The sequence below is a fragment of the Podarcis cretensis genome (assembly GCF_951804945.1).
Source record: "Podarcis cretensis genome assembly, chromosome: 15".
In the NCBI taxonomy this organism is placed as follows: Eukaryota; Metazoa; Chordata; class Lepidosauria; order Squamata; family Lacertidae; genus Podarcis; species Podarcis cretensis.
The window spans coordinates 24,534,684-24,559,827 of record NC_137185.1 but is presented as its reverse complement, the minus strand read 5'-3'; the positions used below and the strand labels follow the sequence as shown (position 1 = coordinate 24,559,827).

General features: G+C 44.6%; 1 long non-coding RNA gene across 2 annotated transcripts; it reads left to right on the top strand.

The window, feature by feature from the left end:
- Nucleotides 1-9,692: 9,692 nt before the first annotated feature.
- On the top strand, nt 9,693-24,095 carry LOC307203799. Of its 2 annotated transcripts, XR_013833363.1 has the most exons (4): nt 9,727-9,775; nt 11,010-11,145; nt 23,277-23,506; nt 23,839-24,095. It is a non-coding gene; the product is annotated as an uncharacterized lncRNA (long non-coding RNA). The 2 variants fall into 2 exon arrangements; XR_013833362.1 differs by lacking the exon at nt 11,010-11,145 and having other exon boundaries at nt 9,693-9,775.
- Nucleotides 24,096-25,144: the final 1,049 nt, after the last annotated feature.

Below are 25,144 nucleotides of genomic sequence, written 5' to 3'. Positions count from 1 at the left end.
TGCTTCATGTTACATTCTTTCAGGTTATGTCCCGCGGCGACCTGGAAGTACCGGAAAGGTTACTTCTGGGTTTCACCACTTGTGCATGCGCAGATGCACAAAATGACATCACACGCATGCGCAGAAGCAATGAATTGCAACCCGCACATGCATAGACGCGCCGCTGCGGGTTGCGTTCCTTTCAAGTTGCGAACGGGCCTCCGGAACGGAACCCGTTCGCAACCAGAGGTACCACTGTACAAAAAGGGTAAAAATTGGTGAAAGCTATAAAATCAGGCTTTAATTTGAATGTCTGCTGGAAACTGAACAGGGAAGGAGCCTGTCTGAGCTCAACTGGACGGGAGTTCCATAAAACTGGGCCCACAATACAGGAGCACCAGTACTCCTGGTGGATGTGAGCCATGCATCTGAGACATGGGAACCATGAGCAGGGACTCCCCCAAGACCTCAATGACTGGGTAGGAATTGAGAAGTCCTTGAGATATCCTAGACCCAAGTTGTTAAGACAAGATCATAAGAATGGGCCGATAAGTGCTGGCTCCCTGGGTACCCAAGCACCCACAAAATTCTGCATGAAGAGAAGGGGCACCCACAAATTTTGGTTCCAGGGTCATGCACGATGCATATGACCCCAGGCAACCATGGTTGTGGAGCCAAGCTGGCACTCCTAATGGGCCTGAGCAATCAATTCCCTCTTCCCATAGAACTCTGGGAATAATAGTTCTGTGAGGAGAATAGGGGTCTCTCCTAAAAACTCTTAGCACCTTTAACAGACTACAGCTCCCACAGTTCTTTGGGGCTATTTAAAGTGGTATACAAGTATTTTAAATGTATAGTGCAGAACTGGCCTCAGCTGCTTCCCTACACTAGCTCGTGATGGTTCCTTAACTCTAGGGATGCAAGAGGAAAGAAGAACTTGAAAGTTGCAGGATTGCCCTTGGGGTTGCTGGTCTTGCCGTCTTTCTCTGAAGGGGAAAAAGTTTGCTTCTTTGTCAGTATGATCTATTGAATAGGGTCCCCTCCTTTGCTCAGAGCTGATTTCTCAAGAGAGACAGGAAGCTTAACTCAGAGTGGATTGAAAGAGTTCTTGAGGATTCTTTTACTGTTATCCTCGCAACAAGCGGTTGTTAGCGCATACAAATCTCTCGTGCAATTAAACAGGTAAGGACACCTTAAAGCTGTACATCTAATATATGATGCAGTAAAAATAACACCCTGCAGATCATCTCAATGTGTATGCTCCTGGATTTACACCCAGTGCTGCAGAGATAATTACATTTCAGGTTGATATATCTGAAAGGGAGCTCGCAAAGGTTTTGAAGAATTAACGCATCTTTCTTTGAGACCCCTGAAGTCCGAAGCAGCTTGCTAATCATTATTTTTGTGGTAATCGAGCAAACACTGAGGCTTGCTGTGCTGTGGGAGGGAGGAGATTTGGCAGGAGAGCACCTGACAAGTTGAAGAGTTCAGAAGAGGACACTTACGACTCAGTTCTTTGCCAAACAACTCACCATGCTTTCTTAGCAAAGGGATGCCTGATGAACATGGAGCTCATTGGAAGTTAATTTTACTTACCTGTTTTTTATCTTTGCTAGAGGCCTCATAAATGCATTCTCTCGGGTGCAGTCATAAAGTCGAAGGAGAAGAAATATGAAGGAGGTTCAGCCTCCTAATCCTATGCCAGCAGTCTTCAGCCTTGCAACCTGCAGATGCTCATAGAATCATGGAGCAGAATTCTAGAGCTGGAAGGGGCCCCAAGAGTCATCGACTCCAACCTCCTGCAATGCTGGAAGCACAGCTAAAGAATCCCTGACACATGCAACACATAACAGAATCTTATTTCCTTGCATTATTTTATCTATGTTAGTAGGATGCCCTCAGGTTTAGATAAGAATTAAAAAGAGAACAGAAAAATGGAGGCAGGTTATGCAGTGGAATTCTGATTTTTCCCAAGCTGAGGTCTTGGAATCTCTATCTCTACCTCTATCTCTATCTCTATCTCTCTATCTCTCTATCTCTCTATCATCTATCTCTATCTATCTATCTATCTATCTATCTATCATCTATCTATCTATCTATCTATCTATCTATCTATCTATCTATCATCTATCATCTATCTATCTATCATCTATCTATCGTCTATCATCTATCTGTCTGTCTATCTATATCATCTATCATCTATCTATCATCTATCTATCTATCTATCTATCTATCATCTATCTATCTATCTATCTATCTATCTATCTATCTATCTATATCTATCATCTATCTATGTATCATCATCTATCTATCTCTATATCTATCTATCTATCATCTATATCTATCTATCATCTATCTATCATCTATCTATCTATCTATATCTATCTATCATCTGTATTTTTCCATGTGTGTAAGACTAGGTTTTTTCCCTAAAAAATAATGTCAAAGATTAGGGGGCATCTTATGCTCTGGGTGATCTCTCTCTCCCCCCCATTTTCTTAAATCTGAGTCCCCCCAAATAGGGGCGTCTTATACATGGGGGCATCTTATAGACGGAAAAATACCATATATGTGTATATATATATATATATATATATATATATATATATGGATGAGATGAGATGAGTCATGAAGAGAAGAGAACCGTCCTGAGATCTACAGATGGAGGGTGGCCTACAAATTTAATAAACAATAATAATGAGAGAAGGGGGTACAGGAATCCAGAGAAGGAAGTGAAAGAGGCCTTGCCTTGATTTGTCAGGATCCACCCACACTTGGTTTTGTCACCCTGATAAATGGTGCTGGCAAGAGCGTCTCCAGCTACAGGGAAAGAGCTGTGTATTTTTTATGTCCCTTTATTTGTCATGTTGCGTACAGTATGACTTCCAGGATTCGCAAACAAGGCCATTGGGATCCCCGGCGGCCTGCTTCTCGCTCCCTCCTCCTGTGTGTTGCCACCCAGTCCATCATTCTTTCTAATTAGGCACCTCTGACACCTGCCTAATCCTATTTGCCTGCACGGCTTTTTATCTCCCCTCCTGCTTTTATCAGGCAGGGAATTAGACTACTCTTAGTATGTAAAGAGCATTGTGCCAGCCAGCTTTTGGCGGGGATAAGAACCTTTCGGAGAGGCGAAGTCCAAGTGGGGCTTGGAAAAAGTCGGCTCAAAGTAATTAATTTCTTTCTCTCCCATATTTGTTTTAATTGGGTAGATTAGGGTGCCCTTTGTCATGCTTGCAGAAGGCCAGACAAAGCAGGAATGCAAATGATGGGAAAAGGTGGGGCAGCAGCAGAGGTAGGAGAGGGCCCGTCACCCAGTAAGAATAGCACCGACAGGTCCCTGCCCTGAGATGCTTACAATTGAAATTTCTAAAAAGGGACACAACCAAGGCAAGTGAGGGAAGAAAGAAAAAGGGGGAATCTATTGTGTGACTGCATTTTTTGAGTCCTGTGTACAATTCTTGAAATAAGGGGCCACAAGATTGAATGAGACGTATTGTTGTTGTTGTTGTTTAGTCATTTAGTCGTGTCCGACTCTTCGTGACCCCATGGGCCAGAGCATGCCAGGCACTCCTGTCTTCCACTGCCTCCCGCAGCTTGGTCAAACTCATGCTGGTAGCCTCGATAACACTGTCCAACCATCTTGTCCTCTGCCGTCCCCTTCTCCTTGTGTCCTCAATCTTTCCCAACATCAGGGTCTTTTCCAGGGAGTCTTCTCTTCTCATGAGGTGACCAAAGTATTGGAGCCTCAGCTTCACGATCTGTCCTTCCAGTGAGCACTCAGGGCTGATTTCCTTATGAGACATATACTGGAGAAAATTGAAGACTTTGGGTGTGGCTGGGAGCAGAAATGTTGCAGGGTTATAAAGTAAGGTGCACTGCATCATAGGCTTTGTAGTATTATGCCTGTATGAGTCGCTTATCATTCCGGAATAAAAATGTTACATTAATGGGAATGAAAGGCGTCCAGCACCAGTGGGTTGGCCAACAATTCATTATCATCTTTTCCCCGAGTCACCTTTGTTCTCCAGGCCTTTTGTAAAACATTTATCTGGTATGCTGAATCCTTCTTCCAAATTCCACCCCGCCCTGCTATTATTGGACTTCTACTTTTCTGTCCCAAAGTACCAAGGTAATAGGGAAATAGTTTGACTTTCGCATGGGGGCAGGCAGGGTTTAAGTGACAGGTGTTTAAGAAAATGATGGTGGTATGAGCACCAGGTAAAATGGCCCCAGAGAGGCACCGCCCCTGGTGTTCTCAACCCAAAGCTCTAACTCACTCGTTCCTGAAAATTCAAAAATCTAATGTGGCAAGGAAGCCCTGTTGTCACTTAGAAGTTAATAAAATGATGATAATGAAAAAGACCACCAGATCCTTAGGACAAGAGTCTGCACAACAGTGTCTGTGAAGCAAACCATTCATCACTGTCAAAGTCCTCTGCAGCCCCAAACCAATTCCAAAACCAAATGAAGAGAGGATCCAGCTGTACCTTCAGAGCATAATCTCCCTGTCATTTCAGATACACATATATTCCATTGAGGGTGCTTGGGCTTCCTCTGAGCTGGAGTCCTTTATGGAAGAAATTCTGTCCAGAACCACTCCATCCAAGGCTAATCTTCTAATTTGAGGGATTCCTTGTGCCAGGGAGAATGTTGAGTCCCTCGTGTCTTTAGAGTGGCTTGCAATCTTCTTTCAACCTACGGTATCTTTTAAGGGGAAATGAAACAGCAGCATGCTGTTTCCAAATGTTTCCAAGCATTTGATCTTTAAAATCAAAACTCTTTTCCCAGTGACAAGACTCTCCAGTGTCTGCCTTGGTTATCTTGCATATTACAGTGAGCTATTACGGGCACTTATAGCATGTATTTGTTCACTTGGGGTGCTGGTCAGGACTCCTTGAGCTCCATGGTCACCATACACACTCTTACAACATTTTGTAGGAGATAATCTGTAGAGCAAGAAAGCTTGTCTGTCAATATTGATCTCACTGAAGACTCCTTCAAGAGATGTTGAGGAACTTAAGATATTCTGGGGCACAGTTTGAAAACTTCTGCACCAGAGCAGTGAAACCCAATTAAATAATGAAGTTCCTCCTTGACCAGATGTTGCATCAACTTTGCCATGGACCTGCTGCTTTTGTTGACTCCATTTCTGTCCACCATGTTTCCTTGTGATGTTGGTTATATGCTTCTTAACAGAAGGAATTGGGTGAAAAGACCCAGAATGCTGGGAAGTAGCACAAGGAGCAAAGAAAGGTGTTGCGGGAAATTACAACCAAATGAGAAGAAATAAAGGCAGGGCAAGGTGTTGCGGGAAATTACAACCAAATGAGAAGAAATAAAGGCAGGGCAAGGGCCATAGCTCAGTGGTAGAGCATCTGCTTTGCTTGCAGAAGGTCTCAGGTTCAATCCCTGGTATCTCCAGGTAGGTCTGGAGAAGATCCTGCTTGAAACCAGAGGGAGTCATAGCCAGTCAGTGTAAACAGTATGGAGCTAGATGGATCAATGATTTAACAGCTTTTTCAGCTTGAGGGACACATGCCCTTGTGGACAACCTTGCAGGGGCTCCTGCTAGGGGTGGATGGGGCCAGAGGCAAAAGTGGACAGAGCAACTAGTATGGCCTTTGCCATGGTAAAGTCAGCTACCTTCCAGCCAACGGTTCTACATCTTCCTCCCAGATGGACATCTCTCCATCCATGCAAGCCAAGAAGCATAATCACACTTCACAGGCATATTCCAGTGAAGAAGAGGGCCCAGAAAGCTGTGGGCTGAGGAGAAAGAACATTAGCTAGACAGAACCCTGAGGGCCAGAAAGGGAGGTCTGGAGGGCCACATTTTGAGTTTTTGCATCTCTGCCTAAGGATCAGGGCTCTGACAGGTGACAATGTTGCTTTTTCCAGTGGGGACTCCAGTCCTCTCCTTCTGTGACAGCAGGAGTGGGACTAATTTCATTTCACTTAAGGCGTTCATTCAGCAAATCCCTTTCACCATGTAAAATCCATCACAGCCTCCTGATTAATTCTTCCAAGCGCAGACACTTACTCCAGGCCTAATCCTCCTCTGCTATTGTATCTCCCCACTGCTGATTCTCTTCATCTGCTTAACAAATTCTCTGCTTTTTGAATAGAACATCCAAAGCTGAGCATGTCAGGCATTAAAGTGAAACCATCTCCCAGCAGCTGGGCTGCCTTCTTCTCTGGTGGCCTGGTTTCTCCCAAATTTTGAGGCATTCTCAGTAGACTGGTATAAAATTATGGAAGTTAAAAGTTAAAAGTGACTTTGAAGGTTGTCCACATCAGCTGCTTGCTTAATGCAGGAATCTCATCATTACAGCACTCCCCATAGGTGACTATCCCGTCTGTGCCTAAATATCCTACCTGAAGGAGATGCCACCAGCTCCTGAGGCTCTTGCCATTAAATGACTCTTGTAATTCAAAGAGGGGATGGACCTATCATTTTCAGTTCTCATTTTTCCAATCTTAAATTCAGCTTTCCACATTTCTCCAACAATTTGAGCTCTTTTTTTCCAAGGAAAAGAAATCTTCATGGGAATTCTTCATCATTTTAGTGTGAATTTCTCCAAACACAGTTTTGTATGCACTTTTCACCAATGTACATATTTTTGCAAGCCATTTGCCCCAATGCTGTGCATAGAAGTATAGTGTCAAGATCAAAGGAAGTAAGAGCACCACTTTGATCTGCCTTGAACAGACCCCGCCTGGGAAGTCCTGTGTCCAGTTCTTGGCACCACAGTTGAGAAAGGATATTAGTGAACTGGAATCTGTGCAGAGGAGGGCAACCAAGATATTTAAGGATATGAAAACCAAGCCTTATGAGGAATGGCCGAGGGAGTTGGTTATGTTTAGCCTGGAGAAGAGAAGAGGTAATATGATAACTATCTTCAAATACCTGAAGGTCTGTCACATGGAAGTTTGTTTTCTGTTGCTCCAGAGGGTAGGACCCAAACCAATACATTCAAATTACAAGAAAGGAGATTCCCACTAAACATTAGGAAGACCTTTGTTGTGGTAGGAGCTGTTTGACAGGTGAGCAAACTACCTCAAAAGGTGTGGACTCTCCTTTGTTGCAGGTTTTTAAATGGAGGTTGGGTGGCCATCTGTCATGGGTCCTTTAGCTGTGATTTCTGCACTGCATGGTGTTGGTCTCGATGACCCTTGGGATCCAGTCCAACTCTACAATCCTATGATTCTATGCTTAATTTTTGTAGGTTGTTTTACTAATAGATGCATTTTTTGCACGCACGCACGCACGCACACACACAACATTGGCTGGTTAGATAATTGCATCGCAAAATTCAGGAAAGTGTGAATTTCATAGGCTGTCTGTGCTTTGGTTCTCATGTTATTTAGGAGTGTGATTTTGATAGATTCAGCATTAAATACAAACTGAATCAAATTTCTTCCCCATAATCCCTACCAGGATGTTTCTCCTCGTGTTTTGCTGAAATAGGCTTCTTGCAATTTCCACCAATCAGTTCTACCTCTGCTCTCTGGAGGAGCAGAGAACAAGTCTGCTGTGACAGCCCTTCAGGTATTGGAAGACTGCTAACATACCTCCCCTTAATCTTCTCTTCTCCAGGATAAACACACACAGCTCTTTCAGCCGTTCCTTGTAAGACATGCTGTAATATAATGCAGCATGGCTATATTCCCCACTCACCCCAAAGTCCACAAGGAATGAGCCACTAACTGGACTGGGCATTTCTACATTTCAAGGCACAGGTAGACAAGGCGCAGGGCCCTGGCATCGCTCAGTTGGTAGAGCATGAGACTTAATCTCAGGGTTGTGGGTTCAAGTCCCATGTTGGGTAAAGGATTCCTGCATTTCAGGGGTTTGGAGTAGATGACCCCCTTCCAACTTTACAATACAGTCATACCTCTTGTTACATTCGGTTCAGGTTACGTCTTTTCAGGTTGTGTCCCACGGCGACCTGGAAGTACCAGGAAAGGTTACTTCCAGGTTTCACAGCTCGCGCGTGTGCAGACGCACATAATGACGTCACACGCATGTGCAGAAGCGGTGAATCGTGACCCGCGCATGCACAGACATGCAGACACGGGTTGCATTCCTTTCAGGTTGTGAACGGGGCTCCAGAACAGATCCCATTCGCAACCAGAGGTACCACTGTATAATGATCTAATAACAAACTTTTTTGCCCCTGAGGGAGGGAGGAAGAGTGGATAAGTACTCCTTGGTCTCATGCCAGGGGCATGGCCTGGATGTGTGCATATATAAATACAAGTCTCTCCTCCATGCGGCAAAGATGGGCAGGACCCTCCCCAGCCCAGCATGGAGGGGGGAGCACTTTGAAAGCCAAGATGATAGTTCAGTTGGTAGAACAAGAGGTTCTTCATCTCAGAATTGTATGTTTGAGCCCCATGTTGGGCAAAAAGATTCCTGCATTTCAGGGGGTTGGACCAAATGACCATTGTGGTCCCTTCCAACCCTACTATTCTATGGTAATTCTACTATGTCAGCAGCAGCTAGTGGGATCTTCATTTTCAAACATTTCTCCAGCTGGGGCAGAGGAGGACAGATGCTCTTCTACCCCAGCAGGGAGACATTGCACTCTTCCAAACTCACCAAACAGTTGTTTGGAGAGTTGAGATGGGTACAAAGATGGTTGGGGGTGACTTTCCCCTGAGTACCTTCACACTGCTTTATGGGGAACCTGATTAACATGGGGAGATGATTGCATGGGGATGTCTCTCCCTGTACAAATTCCTCCCCATCAAAATCGCTCTCCCCAGCCTATACAAACAGCTGTTTTGTAGGGTCAGCATAAGGCAGCTTCCTATGTTCCTATTCAATTCAGCCCTTTACCCAGCAGCATGAGGACTAGAACCTTACCCCCCTTTTTTAGATGAAGGACAATAGCCCAGTCATAGAGCATACACTTTGCATGCCAAAGATCCCTGGTTCCATCCTTGGCATCTCCAGGTTGGGCCGGGAGGGGCCTCTGGCTGAAACACTGGAGTGCTGCTGCTGCTGCCTGGCAGTAAAGAATCACAGAATTGTAGATTTGGAAGGGACCCCACGGGTCATCTAGTCCAACCCCTGCAATGCAGGAATCCTTTGCCCAATGCGGGGCTCAAACCCACAGCCCAGAGGTTAAGAGTCTCATGCTCTGACGACTGAGCTATTATGCAGGTATTGATAGGACTGTTCAAGGTGGACCAATGGTGTGATTCAAGATGGATCGTTCTTATGAGGGGTTTGTATTGGAACCTCTAACTTTGTGCAGGTGAAATGCAGCATATTGTACAGAGTAAAGAGTTGCATGCTTTGTTCTACACACTTTTTCCATGCCCCTTCACACACCACCGGCATCTGTTTCCCATGAGAGAATGGGTCCTCCAGGCTGAAAAGTGTTTCCCACCCTGATTTAGCTCCATCCTTAGTCTTTTGCCACCATTGGAAAACTTTTTTGTTTTATTACAGAGACCTTTGGCCTGGAATCTTCTATTTCATTTTCTTTATCTTCTCTGGGGTGTGTGGCTGATGGTGCCAAACCTTGCAAATATCATCCCTGTTAAAATGGGTTGCCAACCGTGAATGTTCTGAGCATAGGGGGGAATGTTTACCATACGATGAAACTCTTGTGGGTCTAAGGATCAGTCGACCCTTCTATTACCAGAGCAGCCAGTGATGTCACACAGACCTCTATGATGTGGTAACCTGACACGTTAATGGTCTCTCAGGTATTGATCCTGCAAATTGGCCCTCAGGTTCCTCATGACATTAAAGGATGGCTTCCCGAAGAACCTGTGTCAGGTGAGACAAAATGCACCGCGCTTTGAACAAATTAAAATTGATCTTGGCTTGCTTGTTTTATCTGCTGTGGATTCTAATTCAGCTGGGGAGACATGTCAGTGGAATCGGGGTGGCCGTAAGGACGCCGAATCTAATTAAGAACATCGGCAAAGGGGCTTTGTTTCTGGGCTTCATCCCATTGCTGCTGTGGGGACCCCATCCATCATCTTAGATCATGAGGCTGGATGTGGCAGTCAGAGGAAGCATCAGACTGAGGAAAGCACAGACCCATGGCATTATCCTCCGAGCCCTTTTCTGTGTAATTAGAATAATAATTATTTCAGTCTGGAGCTGTGCTTGATAAAAAAAATAAAATCCTCCAAGGACTTTGGTCAAACTGTCTGTCTGTGTCTGTGTGTGTGTGAATTTTTAGAAACGTCCTAATTTGTGGTTTTTAAATGGATAGTGAGTTTGGACTCATCATGTCCAAAATCAGAGGAATTCATGCCAAAGTCACATTTTGGTCCACTATCTTGAATCAAAAAGGCACCCAGCATCTGCATACTGATAAAAACTGCTTTCCCCCATCTCGGAAATCCATGCGCTGAGTTTGGCAACAATATCTTGAGAGGTGGCCGAACCTATCCAAAAAATGGGCAAACTCGTACCAAATTCATATTTGGTCTGCCATCTTGATTCAAATGGCACTTGGTGGCCCAACATTAATTTTTAAAGCCCCACCCCAACTTTGGGAACCCTTGCTTTGAATTTGGTGATGATGTGTCAACAGGCAGCCAAACTTATAGACAGCAGGTAGACAGACAAATCACTTTCAAAAATATCCAATAGATGCATTTCTCCCTTGTTCTTCAACTTGGGTGTTTTCATCTTGCCCACATGAACCTGATCAACATTCCTCTCCTATTGTTTTTGGGACTGTTTCCCAAAACAGCTTTCCCCAACCTTGTTCCCTCTGGATGTTTTTGATTAATACTCCATCACTCCGTCACTACTACTCCATCACCCCAGACTAAGCTGGCTGGAGTCTGACTACATCTGGAGAGCCACAGGTTAGTTCCAGGCAAGGTGGTGAGTAGGTGGAGCAGAGTCTTCTCCCTCCCAGATTAAAAATCTGGGTTGGAGAAGAACTTGGGGTGTGTGGTGGCACTAAGTGCATTGCTCACCTTATATTTCAGGTGAGCATCATGTTACTACAACCATCAGTGGGATCTTAGACAGGACTCTTGCTCCACAGGGTTTAATCCAGCACTGCCCATCAGCCCCAGACAGTATGGCCAATTGTGAGGGATGACAGGAGTCGCAGTCCAAGGCATCTAGAGGACATAAAGTTGGGGAAGAATGCCTGACTCTCAGCCCAGATGATACAGGAGGTAAATAACCCTTTCCTGATCATTGTCCAGAAGCCTGACATTAGATGGCTATTTTGTTGAATAAATACCAGATATCATGCCAGGCTGTTCATTTCCCTGCCTTCTCCCCTGTGTTTGATGTCTTGTCCTGCAAATACCACACCTGATCTTGACATACACTTCCCCCTTTTAAAAGCAAACTTCCCATCCGAAAACGTTTCATTTGCTCCCTAAATTTACTTTGATCTCTTCCCTGAATGTTTAATCTCTTCTCATTGTATTACAGGCTTGTAATCCTGTTTTACTTCCTGCTATCTATTTCCAAATTTTTTGTATAAATTTGCTATTCAACGTGACATTTACACAGCACTAAGGCAGTGCCGTCGTATTTACAAGAGAAAGAGCTACAGTGGAAAATCAACACCAAAGACAAAAACGCTGTTTGGGGGCGAGGAAGCCTGCCATAGCTTTGTTTAATTTTTAAGACCCTTTGGATGGGAACAAATCTCTCTCTCTCTTTCTCTCTTTAGAAAAAAAAAATTATATGTTTCATTATTTCTCCTGTGAGCAATCAGGACAACCACCAGAAGGATGCAAATGTATTTGTTTTGCTTTGGTTGCTGTGAAAAGAGTCAGAGGAGGGAAAGCACACTGTCAAATGCAGCATGCATTAAAAGAGAAAACACAGCACCATCCCAAATGGTTGAAGAAGGGCCGTGGCTCAGTGATAAATCGTATGCTTTGCACACACAACCTAGTAATGTAGGCAGTTGCCTTATACTGAATCAGTCCTTTGGTCCATCTAGCCCAGTATTGTCCACACTGACTAGCAGCCGCTCTCCAGGATTTCAAGTAGGGGTCTTTCCTAGCTCTGAGATGCCATTGGAGATTGAGCTTGGGAACTTCTGCAGGCATAGAAGATGCTCCAGCACTGAACTATAGCTTTTTCCTAAAGACTTAAAGCCATAGGTAAAGGTAAAGGGACCCCTGACCATTAGGTCCAGTCGTGACCAACTCTGGGGTTGCAGTGCTCATCTCGCTTTACTGGCTGAGGGAGCCAGCGTACAGCGTACAGGTCATGTGGCCAGCATGACTAAGCTGCTTCTGGTGAACCAGAGCAGCACACAGAAACACCGTTCACCTTCCCGCTGGAGCAGTACCTATTTATCTACTTGCACTTTGACGTGCTTTCGAACTGCTAGGTTGGCAGGAGCAGGGACCAAGAAACAGGAGCTCACCCCGTTGTGGGGATTTGAACCGCCGACCTTCTGATTGGCAAGTCCTAGGCTCTGTGGTTTAACCCACAGCACCACCCGCGTCCCTAACCTTTACATGATAACAAATGCAAGGGATGAGGACAGAGCACTATGAAACTATAGAGCAAAGTAGTTTCCTTCTATTTTGCCCTGTCTATATTGTGTTCCCTCTCTGCAAATGCCAGTTTTCAATTAGGTGATGGAAATCTGAGGTTGGGTGGGTATCATTCAAGTCGTGTCTTTGCTGGATAGCTATGTGCTTTCGAACTGCTAGGTTGGCAGGAGCAGGGACTGAGCAACGGGAGCTCACCCTGTTGCGGGGATTCAAACCGCCGACCTTCTGATCGGCAAGCCCTAGGCTCTGTGGTTTAACCCATAGGAAGCTATTTTACACTGAGTCAGATCATTGTCCCATCAAATTTAGTATTGACAATACTGACTGGCTGCCTTTCTCCAGGATTTCCTGTGGGGTTTCTTTCTACCTGGAGATGCCAGGGATTCAACTGGGACCTTGCAAAGCATGTGCTCTATTACTGAGCCATGTCCATGTCCCTAAGTTTGACCCCTGGAATTCCTCATGAAAGAATCTCATTCTTTCCAGCCTATAATCCTGATCTGCCTTGCTCCACACCCTCCTCAAGTGCTTTTTCCTGACTGGAATGTGTCATTGGAACTATGTTGATGTCTCTTACTCACCTGGGTGGAAAGATGCACATATATGTGTAGAAACCTTGGCAACTTTTGGGTAGCCAGAGCAGGGGGAGAAGGTTGGGCACCCCCCCCCCCACAAATTGTGGGTCCCCGGGTCCCCAGGGCCCCTAGGACTTGGTGCCAGTGATCTTGGCTGTCCTTTGAGTCCTTCTAGACAAGAAGAGGCTTCCTGTTTAGCCTGAGAGTCTGACTGGGCAGCAGCAAAGCTTCTTGGCTCTGTTGTGTTCTGGTCTGCTCCTTGGAATCATCGGTTGTCTTGATCTCCACTAGAGTAGAAGTGGGGTAGGGATAAAAACACCTTAGGCCCAGGGGCAACATGTGGCCCTGCGGGTCTCTTTATCTGGCCCTTGGAACTGTCCTAAGGCCACAGCTCTTACCAACTTTGCTTTGCACTCCATGTGTTTTGTGTGGCTGAACTGCATCCTAATAATGTCTTCTGCTTTCCTGGAGGAAGAATAGAGAGGGGTATGTGAAGGTATAGAAACTAGCTTACCATGCAAAGGTAAAATTTATATCAATTGCTCCACCCATTTTTTTGCTTCTGGAATAGGATGTGGTCCTTAGGATGGAAAAGGTTCTGCACAATTCTTGGCTCCTGGTTGCATTCTGACAGCTGCCTATAACTCCACCCTGACAGTCATCCCCTGTGATGTAGAGGCACAATGAAGCTTAGTGCATAAATGCTATGGACTTGACCATCTGCCTGTGCTCATCAATGGAGCAGTACCTTCTGCTTGGTTTGCAATAGGCTCCTGTCCAAGTCCTACCTCTGGCTCCAACTCCGGCAGATTACTGCATGGATTTTGGAGTAGAGACCAGGTACTCCATCTTTAAATTGGGTCTGCCTCCCTCTTGCCACTGCACACCAAATGTGGTTGCATTCTTCAGGCTCTCCGGGTTTATGGGCAGGGTTAAATACTTTTAGAGGCTTGCTGAATGACAACATGGAAACAAATAATCCCCAACCTTCGCTTTGCTCCTTCCAACAACCCCATCAAGCAGCCACTACTCAATGAGCAGATTAATGCATTCAGATGGTGGCATAATGGAGAGGAAATTCAGTGTCTAAATGAACGGATTGTGCAGGACTATAAAGATGAGTTATGGCATCTCCTCTTTGAAAACTCCTTTTAGCTTAAAAAATATTGCTCCTAGCTAAAAGGGGGGGGGGGGAGGAGGAAAAACGGAAGTATATAGATTTCACAGGCTAGCCTGTGAGCACGCACCCAACACAACTGTCGGGGCTGAAATTGCTTCATATATCATCGGCCAACACCAAGTAGATAATGGGAAACAAGTTCTGATCTGGGAGAGATTATGGTTGCTGATTTGGAGCAATGATGGGCAGAGCAGAGCATCTGCAGTGTGGTCCTCTTAAACCAGGTTGACCTCACATGACGGAGATTAACAATCAGTTTGCATTGACCAGCTCAAATGAGGTGTCATCATGATGGAGAAGCCATCAGAGGAGTCAATCATCTTTATCTCTCATTCTCTTTCAAACTAGATTGTCTCCTCCTCGGCTTCTTTTGCTGGAGGTATGTGTGAGTGGTTTAAAAAGAAAAAGACAAAAAAAACCCTTTGCCTTGCTGTCAGAACATGAACTGCATAGAAAATTACCCCTCCCTGTGTTGGAAAATCTGTGTTCAGATGAGTTATCAAAATGCAGACGCTAGAAGAAATGGGAAGGAAAATTGTGGGGGGGGGAGGATATGATTGGCTAATTTATTTTAATGTCAGCTTGCTCTTCCTCACCTAATCTGATGTGATATTCAAACATTGTGGTAATTTTCCATTGTATGGAGGACTTTATTATATTGGGGGGGGGGTGTAGTCACTGTTTTTATTTTGCTCATGCAAGGGGGGGGAAATTGCCAGTGCAGATTTAGAAGAAGAAGAAGAAGAAGAAGAAGAAGAAGAAGAAGAAGAAGAAACAACAACACCCATCCTTGGTATTATTCTATCTATATTGGAAGGACCCTATCAGGGGTTTTAAGAGCTGAAGTCTGCTGAAGAGTGGTTAGTAACTATGAGTGATTTCAGATGGCTCACAAAGTTGTCTTTAAGACCCTCCATTCTTCATGCAGGCAAAATATTCAGCTGCTTTCCTTTCAGACTTACATTTGGGGGGGGGGGTACAGTGAACCTCTTCATTTATTTTTTAAAAAGAGAATAAATTAAAGCTCTAGCAAAGTGAGTAGAACAGCTGATAATAATAATAATAATAATAATAATAATAATAATAATAATAATAATAAATTTCTACCCCGCCCATATGGCTGGGTTTCCCCAGCCACTCTGAGCAGCTTCTATCAGAAGATTAAAAATACATTAAAACATCAGTCATTAAAAACTTCCTTAAACAAGGCTGCCTTCAGATGTCTTCTAAAAGTCAGGTAGTTGTTTATTTCCTTGACATCTGATGAGAGGGTGTTTCACAGGGCAGGTGCCACAGCTGAGAAGGCCCTCTGCCTAGTTCCCTGTAACTTGGCTTCTCGCAGTGAGGGAACCACCAGAAGGCCCTTGGCACTGGACCTCAGAATAAAGGTGTTGGGGAGGGGAAGGGGAAAATACAGAAAGCAAATAAGTGAGACCATTCAGTGGGGTTGCCATATTTTGAAGAGCAAAAAAAGGGACACATTTGCCGACTTCTAGTTTTAACTATGGATCACTATGACGACTTTCATTTTTATATACCCATGAAAATGAGGACGTGTCCTGAAAAAAGAGGACATATGGCGACCCTACCATTCAGTAAAGTTGTTAATTGAATCATCTGGCATTATCTGTGTGGATTAAAATTCCTCCCTGCAAGTATTTAGGGTTGGAAACCATTTTTTATAAATAAAATAAAAGTCAAGATTCTAAGGATGGTAAGTTGTGCAGATTTAATGTGCTCACAGATGACATCAAAGCACACTCAACTTCGATAGTCATTAGGAAATGCAAGGGGCCTCTGGAAGTGTCATGCTAAAGGGTTGCTGCAGATATCCCTGCAAAAACAAACATGGACATACATAAGACTATGCACTGGATTACTCTACATGGGTTTGCTTTTGAAGACGATTCTGAAACTCCAGCTGGCTCAGAACTTTCAGCATTTCTTTATTTCGTTCACGAATCACTTTCCATAAAACATCCCCAAGCAATTTCACAATGGAAACATCAACAATGAAAGCATTTAGAAAGACAATTCCTAGGCCAATGAAGATAAAGACTGGGATAAATATATCCACATATATTTTGGTTGGAAGAGGAAAGTCTTCAACAGTCTCTCAAGAGACCACAAAGATAGTGCCTCTATGATATATAATGTAATGGAGTTCCAATGGGTGAATTAGTAAGAAATTAAATATATATGGATGAGACAATGTTTTAGCCAATGTTCATTGGCTACTGGTTAATTTTGGGTCACAATTCAAAGTGCTAGTTTTGGCTTATGAAGCCTTAAACAATTTTGGGGTAGGTTACCTGAAGAATTTTCAACTCCCATGCAAACCTGAGAGAAATTTGAGATGTTTGAGAAAGGGACTTCTCTCCACCCAACAATTATCCTATGTGCTTCTCAGTAGCCTGGACAAAGTATTGAAACAACTGGAGCAATTATCCAAGGAAGCTCTTCTTATCTCTCTATCTCAGGGGTGGGGAACTTTCAGCCTATGAGCCTAACTAGGTCTAGACAAGCTTTAATTTTTGTGAGCCACCTCCAGTCCTGGTTCTTGGGGAAAGGCAGGAAATGAATGAATGAATGAATGAATGAATGAATACAAACACATCATCAACAAACCCTGTTCCTTTGCCTGTATAGTTTTATTTCAAACCACCTGAGAAAAGGAAGTGAGCTATTTAAAGGTGCCACCAATCAGCTTATCGCCAACACTTGAAAACACCTGTGCATGTGCCCGTGCAGTTTGAAACACAAGCAAAGAAAAATGTCTCAACTGATGCCACGGCAACGTCAGACTGCCCACTTGTCAAAATGGTTTACAAGGCTTGTTGGAGGTCAGGATCTGGTCTACTGGTCAGATCCAGTTCCTCATTCCTGCCATATCTGTCAGCAAGTAAAAAGTGCTTTTTTATTATTATTTAGACAGGCCTGTGGCCTGTGAGTTTATCTGAAGTCGCTGTTGCTCATTTTGATAAGATTTAATTGGTTGTTCTTTTTACTGACTTGGATTTATTGCTGGTCTATCTTTCTATCTGTGCTAGATATGTAATGGGAACATTGTGTACTTGTGTCAGATCTAGTCACTTTTGTTCTCTCTTTCTCCTTAAGGATGGGTGGAAGTGGAAACCATGACTGGTCAAAATATGGTGCTGATAGACAGCTCCTACCACAGCTTTTGTTTTTTAATCAGAGAATTCTGACTGGTGCTGATACACAGCTCTTCATAACCCGCTGTTATCCTGGTAGAAAGAAGACACAAATCCCAGCAAACCAATACAAACCAGGCAAAGACATTTTACTCCCCTCCTTTGCAACTAGATCTGGAGGATTTAATTAAGTGACTGTTACCAGCCAGAGCTGGTACTCGTGGCCCAGGAAATCCAATACATCAAGAGTTGACTCACCAAAGTAGCAGAGAGGGCCTCACCATTCCAAATCTGAACCAGGGGCCAAAACTGGATAAACAAGGGTGTGGGCAGAACAGGGAAAGGTACAGACACATCCCCCCAAGCAAGAGATGAGCATGTTCACTGCAGAAATACTAGACAGATGGAAGATAGTTGGGTTTGAATTGATAGAAATAAATTGACATATTAGAAATGGCTATGCAGAAGATGAACCAGAGACCAAATTGCAAACATGCGCTGGATAATGGAGAAAGCTAGAGACTTCCAGAAAGACATCTACTTCTGCTTCATTGACTATGCAAAAGCCTTTGACTGTGTTGACCACAGCAAACTATGGCAAGTTCTTAAAGATCACCTCATGCCTGATCACCTCATCTGTCTCCAGAAAAATCTCTATGTGGGACAAGAAGCTACAGTTAGAACTGGATATGGATCAACTGATTGGTTCAAAATTGGGAAAGGAGTACAACAAGGCTGTATATTGTCTCCCTGCTTATTTAACTTATATGCAGAATTCATCATGCGAAAGGCTGGGCTGGATGAATCCCTAGCTGGAATTAAGATTGCTGGAAGAAACGTCAACAGCCTCAGATATGCAGATGACACAACCTTGATGGCAGAAAGTGAGGAAGAATTAAAAAACCTTTTAATGAGGGTGAAAGAGGAGAGTGCAAAATATGGTCTGAAGCTCAACATGAAAAAAATGAAGATCATGGCCACTGGTCCCATCACCTCCTGGCAAATAGAAGGGGAAGAAATGGAGGCAGTGAGAGATTTTACTTTCTTGGGCTCTATGATCACTGCAGATGGTGACAGCAGTCACGAAATTAAAAGACGCCTGCTTCTTGGGAGGAAAGCAATGACAAAGCTAGACAGCATCTTAAAAAGCAGAGACGTCACCTTGCCAACAAAGATCCGTATAGTTAAAGCTATGGTTTTCCCAGTAGTGATGTATGGAAGTGAGAGCTGGACCATAAAGAAGGCTGATCACTGAAGAATTGATGCTTTTGAATTATGGTGCTGAAGGAGACTCTTGAGAGTCCCATGGACTGCAAGAAGATCAAACCTATCCATTCTTAAGGAAATCAGCCCTGAGTGCTCACTGGAAGGACACATCCTGAAGCTGAGGCTCCAATACTTTGGCCACCTCATGAGAAGAGAAGACTCCCTGGAAAAGACCCTGATGTTGGGAAAGATGGAGGGCACAAAGAGAAGGGGACAACAGAGGACAACATGGTTGGATAGTGTTCTCGAAGCTACCAGCATGAGTTTGACCAAACTGCGGGAGGCAGCGGAAGACAAGAGTGCCTGGCGTGCTCTGGTCCATGGGGTCATGAAGAGTTGGACACGACTAAATGACTAAACAACAACAACTTGCAGAAGATAGAGGATCACAGAGGGATTCCAGTCATATAAATTGGGAGGCTAGACTGATGGGGACAGGATGACATGCAGACAGAAGTGGCTCAAACTCTCCCTGCACCTTTTCCCATCCTCCCACTTATAATATTTATAATGAAGAAATGAAGCTAGAGCACAGGGACTAAGTGAAGAATGTGGGAGTCATGATAGATGCAGTGGCAGCCAGAGCAATCTGGGCAGTAAACACTGAGAAAGCATCTCAGGACTCTATTGACACAGTGGGAGGATGGATGAGATAACTATTAAGGCACCCAGGGCGGCAGAACTTTTCTTTTTGCCTATAAAGCAAACAGTGGCAGCATCTGAAAACTCTCGGTTTGATTTGTCTGGGTTTCCATAGCACTCTCTTTCTGCCTCTGGTGACTAAAATATTCCCATTTGAATCAATAGAGTCTTTGCTTCCCTTGAAAATATGCCCGCTGCTCATTTCAGTCAAGTCGTTTCTATCCATCAAGTCAAGTAGTTCCATCTTTGAGCTCATGACACTTAAATTTCCTACAGATGAGGTGGGATAGTAAAAAAGAAAAAAGGAGGGGGAGGGAATTGGTCTTGGAATCAAAACTATATGAGTGAAGAGGTCTGAGCTGGATTTGATGCTATTGGTGGACAATGTTTGTGTGTGACAGAGAGAGAGATGGGGAGAGAGACAGGGTGAGCAAGAGTGTTTACACTAGGGATTGGGTATCTATGACCCCTGACCATTCATTGATGGACTATAGCATCCCTGATCTTTGGCAGTTCTGGCTGGAGGTGATGGGATATGGGAGGCCAACAAAATCTGGAGGGCCAAACATTCTCCATCCCTGGTTTACAGAACAAATATGGATATTTGGTGAACTGGGTCTGAGAACAGATCCATGTAGCATGTTCTTCCAATGAAAATGTATGTTTACCATTAGGATGGCGTCCTGAAGTTGCATAAAGCGTGTACTCCATCATCTAGGGATATGCAAGATGCCTGGGAAGAAGTGCTTGAATTGAAGGAGGTCCTTCACTGCTATTTCTTTTTCTCCCTTCAAAAGTGTGCAGAGGACACTCTTTCCCACTTTGTCTTTCATATCTATGCACTTTTCAATACTCAGATTAATTCTACTGGAGCTGGTCCACACACACTAGAGAGAGAGAGAGATTGAGAGATCACTTGTAGATGCAAAGTGAGTGGCTGTGCATCCACTTTCTCTTTTTTCAGGTTCTCTGGGGAGGGGAGGCTTATCACAGAGGACAGAGGGGGGCACCCATGTCTTTCACACAAAATTCCAAATGTGGACATGGGTTGAAAAAGATTAGCATTGCCTATCCTGTGTTGTTATGGGACGCAGGTGGCGCTGTGGGTTAAACCACAGAGCCTAGGACTTGCCGATCAGAAGGTCAGCGGTTCGAATCCCCACAATGGGGTGAGGTCCCGTTGCTCGGTCCCTGCTCCTGCCAACCTAGCAGTCTGAAAGCACGTCAAAGTGCAAGTAGATAAATAGGTAAACCTTCCTGCAGGAAGGTAAACGGCGTTTCCGTGCACTGCTCTGGTTCGCCAGGAGTGGCTCAGTCATGCTGGCCACATGACCCGGAAGCTGTATGCCGGCTCCCTCGGCCAATAAAGCGAGATGAGCGCCACAACCCCAGAGTCAGCCATGACTGGACCTAATGGTCAGGGGTCCCTTTACCTTTACCTTTTATCCTGTGTTGTTGGCATCCATCCATCTCAAGAGACAGTGGAGTACACTTCCAAGGGTGGAGTTAAACCTCTGCAATAGCAGCACCACGTGATCTCCCTGGGGTGCAAGCCTGGGCATTGTGTATGGAGGTCCTGGATTGCCCAGATGACAAGACCCCTCTCTCAGCCTTGCTCATGTGGTCCAAAGGAAAGCAGAACAATACGTTTGGCACCAGCTTGGCTGCAGGAATTGTCAGGAGGATGCATACAAGATTCCCCCCAACTGTCTTTGTAACTCCACTCTGGATTTGTGTAGGTTTACTCAGTAGCCTTTTTCTCCAGAAGACAATGGAAGTTTAGGATCAGAGTTTTCCTTCTTTCTCCTAGATGGGCTATCTTCCCAGGTTGACGAGCCCCATTTGCCCCTCACTTCCCTCTACCCAGGATGTGCAGAAACCTCCACCTTGACTGTTGAACCCACTGTTAGTCTTGTCTGCCACAGCCTGTCTTTGCATGCAGGGGAAGCTCCTAATTCACTGAAGGTTTGAGACCCATCAGTTACCCTCACTTGGTTTAGCCGGCCAGTCAAAGCCATTCCCAGGGTGTGGCTGCTGTCACATGCTGACAGCTTCTAGGAGCCACAGGTGAGAGCTGAGTACAAAAGTGGACAAAGTACCCCAGAAGGAGCACAATGTTATGTCCCCCACCAGAGTTCCTACTCCTCCCCTAACACCTTCTGATATTAGCAATGTCTCAGTTCAGTTACAGTTCCTCAGCATTTCCATGCATGGGAATTTTGCCCACATACCTCTGTGGTTTAGGAAGTTTTTAGCTAGTTGTTCCACATGAGATCACAAGAATATCATTTTTTAAAAACGACAAGAGAGTATTTGCTGAATAAAAGTACCAAGGGGGAAAAAATGTAGATTCTGGTAAGCTTCCCACAGTCTTGGAACACAATTACCTATGAATAAAAATCTGAATTCCACAGTGGGCCCCAAAATCTAGTAAAGTTGTGAGTAAGAGAAATGCCTGAGTTGCTATTCCCCTCGGCGTGACACTTTTGATCAATCCAAGACTTCCAGTTCCTGGGACTGACAGTTTAGCATTAAGTTAACTCTGAATGAATGAACTGAATTAGCCAGTCCCTTTGTGGAAAGATGGAGGATTCTTGAGACATTGCTTCATGGGGTATTGAGAAAAAGCAGCTCATAAACCAGCGAGGAACTTCACGGTGGCGAGCACAACAAAGCCCAGAGCACAGGCTTTTGCCTGTCGTTGCTTTGCAGCAAAGACAAGCAAGTCAAAATTCTTAGCCTTCTGTCGTTCCACCAACAAATTAAAACTAATTGAATGATCCCCACCATTCATGAAAGGTCCGTGATTGTTCCTCGCGATTGTTCCTTGAAGTGCCAGCTCCCACAAAGCCGCCTTTGTCATCATTAATACAAAACCGCCCTGCGCACACTCTTCCTTGCAGAGATAAAGAGGGAAGGGGGAGAGACAGAGAGACAGAGAGAGAGAGAGAGAGAGAGAGAGAGAGAGAGAGAGAGAGAGAGAGAGAGAAGACACAATTTGTTATCAGGTTTAGAAGATGCAATTGGAAGGATGATTATAATATCATCATCTGGGTTTCAGCTGTCCCTGCTCATTCAGACAGGCAGGCTGAAATATGAAGTGACAAAACACACAGAAACCCTTCATTCTTGTTTGCACACAAACATTTCCATAACTAGCAATTTTGTGGAAAGAGACTCGGGGGGGGGGGGGGGGGAGAAGCATAAATGGAAAGAGGGTGGAACAGATATTAGACTCAATAGGGCAGTTTAACTGTTACTATAACAGCATAGCGGCTTTGCATGAAAACAGCAGATTTCAGAAGAGGCCCAAAGGGGTTAAAATGATGCATTTCTTTGTTCCCATTGTTGATCTCAGACATTATTATTTTTTTGTATATGCTCTCTCTACCCCCCCCTCCTTTAATACAGCCATAACATTACATTAATTCATCTAACACATGCCATGCCACGAAGTTGCTCTCTCTTTCTCTTAATTATTGTGATCAAAATATGGCTTCAAATGGAAGGCAGCTGCATTTGTTTCCGTCAGATATCATAATTGCGACCGTAAATTGGGAAACGGAACATTTCCTGGTGTTTTGCCGTGAGTAATGGGACCAGAATCATTATGGATGGAGGGATATAAATAAACTGGGGCAGATCTATAAAACTAAGGAAAAGCAAGTTAAAAGGATAATTACTGGAGCAAACAGGAACAGTGTAAATGCAGAACAAGGTGATATTTCATTGCACAGTCAAAATTCCCTTTAAATCAGGGGTAGGGTATATCAGGACCAGGGGGTGAATGTGGTCCTCCAGGTATTTCTATGGCCCCTGGATCAAATAACCTCTCCCTAGGCCACCAGCTCTACTCTGCGTCTTTCTCATTCTTTGCCTGGCTGGAAAATGTATACCCTGCAAATAAAGTGTACTATTTAAGTGCCTTGTTTTTCATAATAGCTCTTTATATTGTGTGTTCAGACAACATGCCTTTCCCATGACTGAATGGAGGATGGACAGGAGTGTGTGCTAGAAACCTCCGGCTCTTACATGGACAGAAGGAACACAATTTGCCATTATGTTCAGTGATGCCTACTCTGATCGGCAGCAGCTCAGACAGAGAATGATTCTTCACCTGATATTTTTAACTGGAGACCCAGGGACTTTCTGCATGCAGATCAAGTGCTAATGGATGGCTCCTCTGTGTTGGGGTAGGTATTCAGGGTAAGGTCAAAGACACTCTGTACATGTTCAGGGGCAGAGGTATTTCATATCAGCTGCCCTTTGATTCATCTAATGGTAGATGCTGGGGCGTGAACTTGGGACCTTTTGTGGGCACAGCAGGTGGTCTCCTACTCAGCTGAAAGATCTCCTGTCTTTTGGTAACAATCATCCTGCAAAGCAAAAAAATGTGTGCTCTTTTGAGCATGAAAAGACTGAGCCAGGCTAGCTGGAAGTATTGACGAGAAAACAAGGGGTGGAAATTAACAAAAGCTTAACAATCATTTATTTCCTTTTGTTTGTTTTGCTTTTCAATTTCCAGAACTGGAGAAGAGCCAGACTAGCAGCAGGGACCATCTCTGGGCCTGGAAAGATAGCAAGCAATTAGAGCACATTCAGATCAAGAACATCAGCAAGTTTGGAAGCAGTGGCAGACCGTGGGGTCTCAAATTTCAGCAGCACCATGTTCAACACCAAAATTCTCTCTCTCACCCGCCTCTTGCCTTCCATTCTACACCAGAATTGTGGCACCCTTTGGCATGGGTGTAGCCAGGATTTATGTTGGGGGGCGGGACAGCGCAAGACACCCACCTGTCATCATTCTCTGCCTGGCTCTGTCTAGCAGATTCAGAATGAAATGTCTCAACAGCAGTTCTTTTCAATAATTCTTTCTTTTGACCCCAAGTGCTCAGAAAAATCTGTCAAAATCTTTCTACAATTTCTACTTGTAGTTAAGTATTTTTATTTATTTACTTGAATTATGGGGGGCAACCACCCTCCTTCCCCCAGCTATGCCCATGCCCCTTGTGGCACCCCTAAGGGTCTGCACCCAGTGCAACCAAGCCGGTCACACTCCCCTAAATCCTCTTCTGTTGGGAGGAATATCAGGCATCCTTTGGAAGGATTCAGTCCACAGGATGTCCGAAAAGCAAACTGTAATTGTGTGGGCAGGGGAGGAACAAGCGACACAGAACAGACTAATTACCGGCTGAATCACAGTGCTGGGGGTGGAATTTGAAAAAGAAGGTGCACTGTGGAGTGAAATAGATCTTAGGGGCAGGCTCAGTTGGGCATTTGTGATCTCTTTGGAAAGGCAATGCAGAACACTTGTTTGCTCATTCATTAGCTGTGATTCCAGCTGTGGCTCCCCACCAGGGCCACCAGTGGGATTCTGCCAACAGGGGAGAAGCTATTGCTCTTCTCACCCACTCTTGTAACATTGCCTAAACAAAGAGCTTCAACACCTGCTTTTCAGTAGCATTGTGCATGTCCTTTTCCAGCCCAGGTGCAAGACTCTTGTGTGTGAAGAGAACTGACATCAAGCGAGAGTCTTCCAACACTGGAAGCAGTTAGCAGGTTCCAGGCAACGTGAGGAGGGTGTTGTGTTCAGAAGGCCTTGGAATGCATAAAGCGAGGCTTTGTGTGGCCCAGGGACATTGTTAGCTGTGCTAAGCTTTTCCCTGCACACAAGGCCACAGTGGTGGCAACTCCTCTGCCTGGTCATTGCCCCTCAGTTTCCTCAACATGGATACATGAGATTGTGGAAGTAATTCTTCATGGGTAAATCAAGCACACACACAAAAAAAGCAGGGGGGAGCATGCACAACCCCCAAGATACACTGAGATAA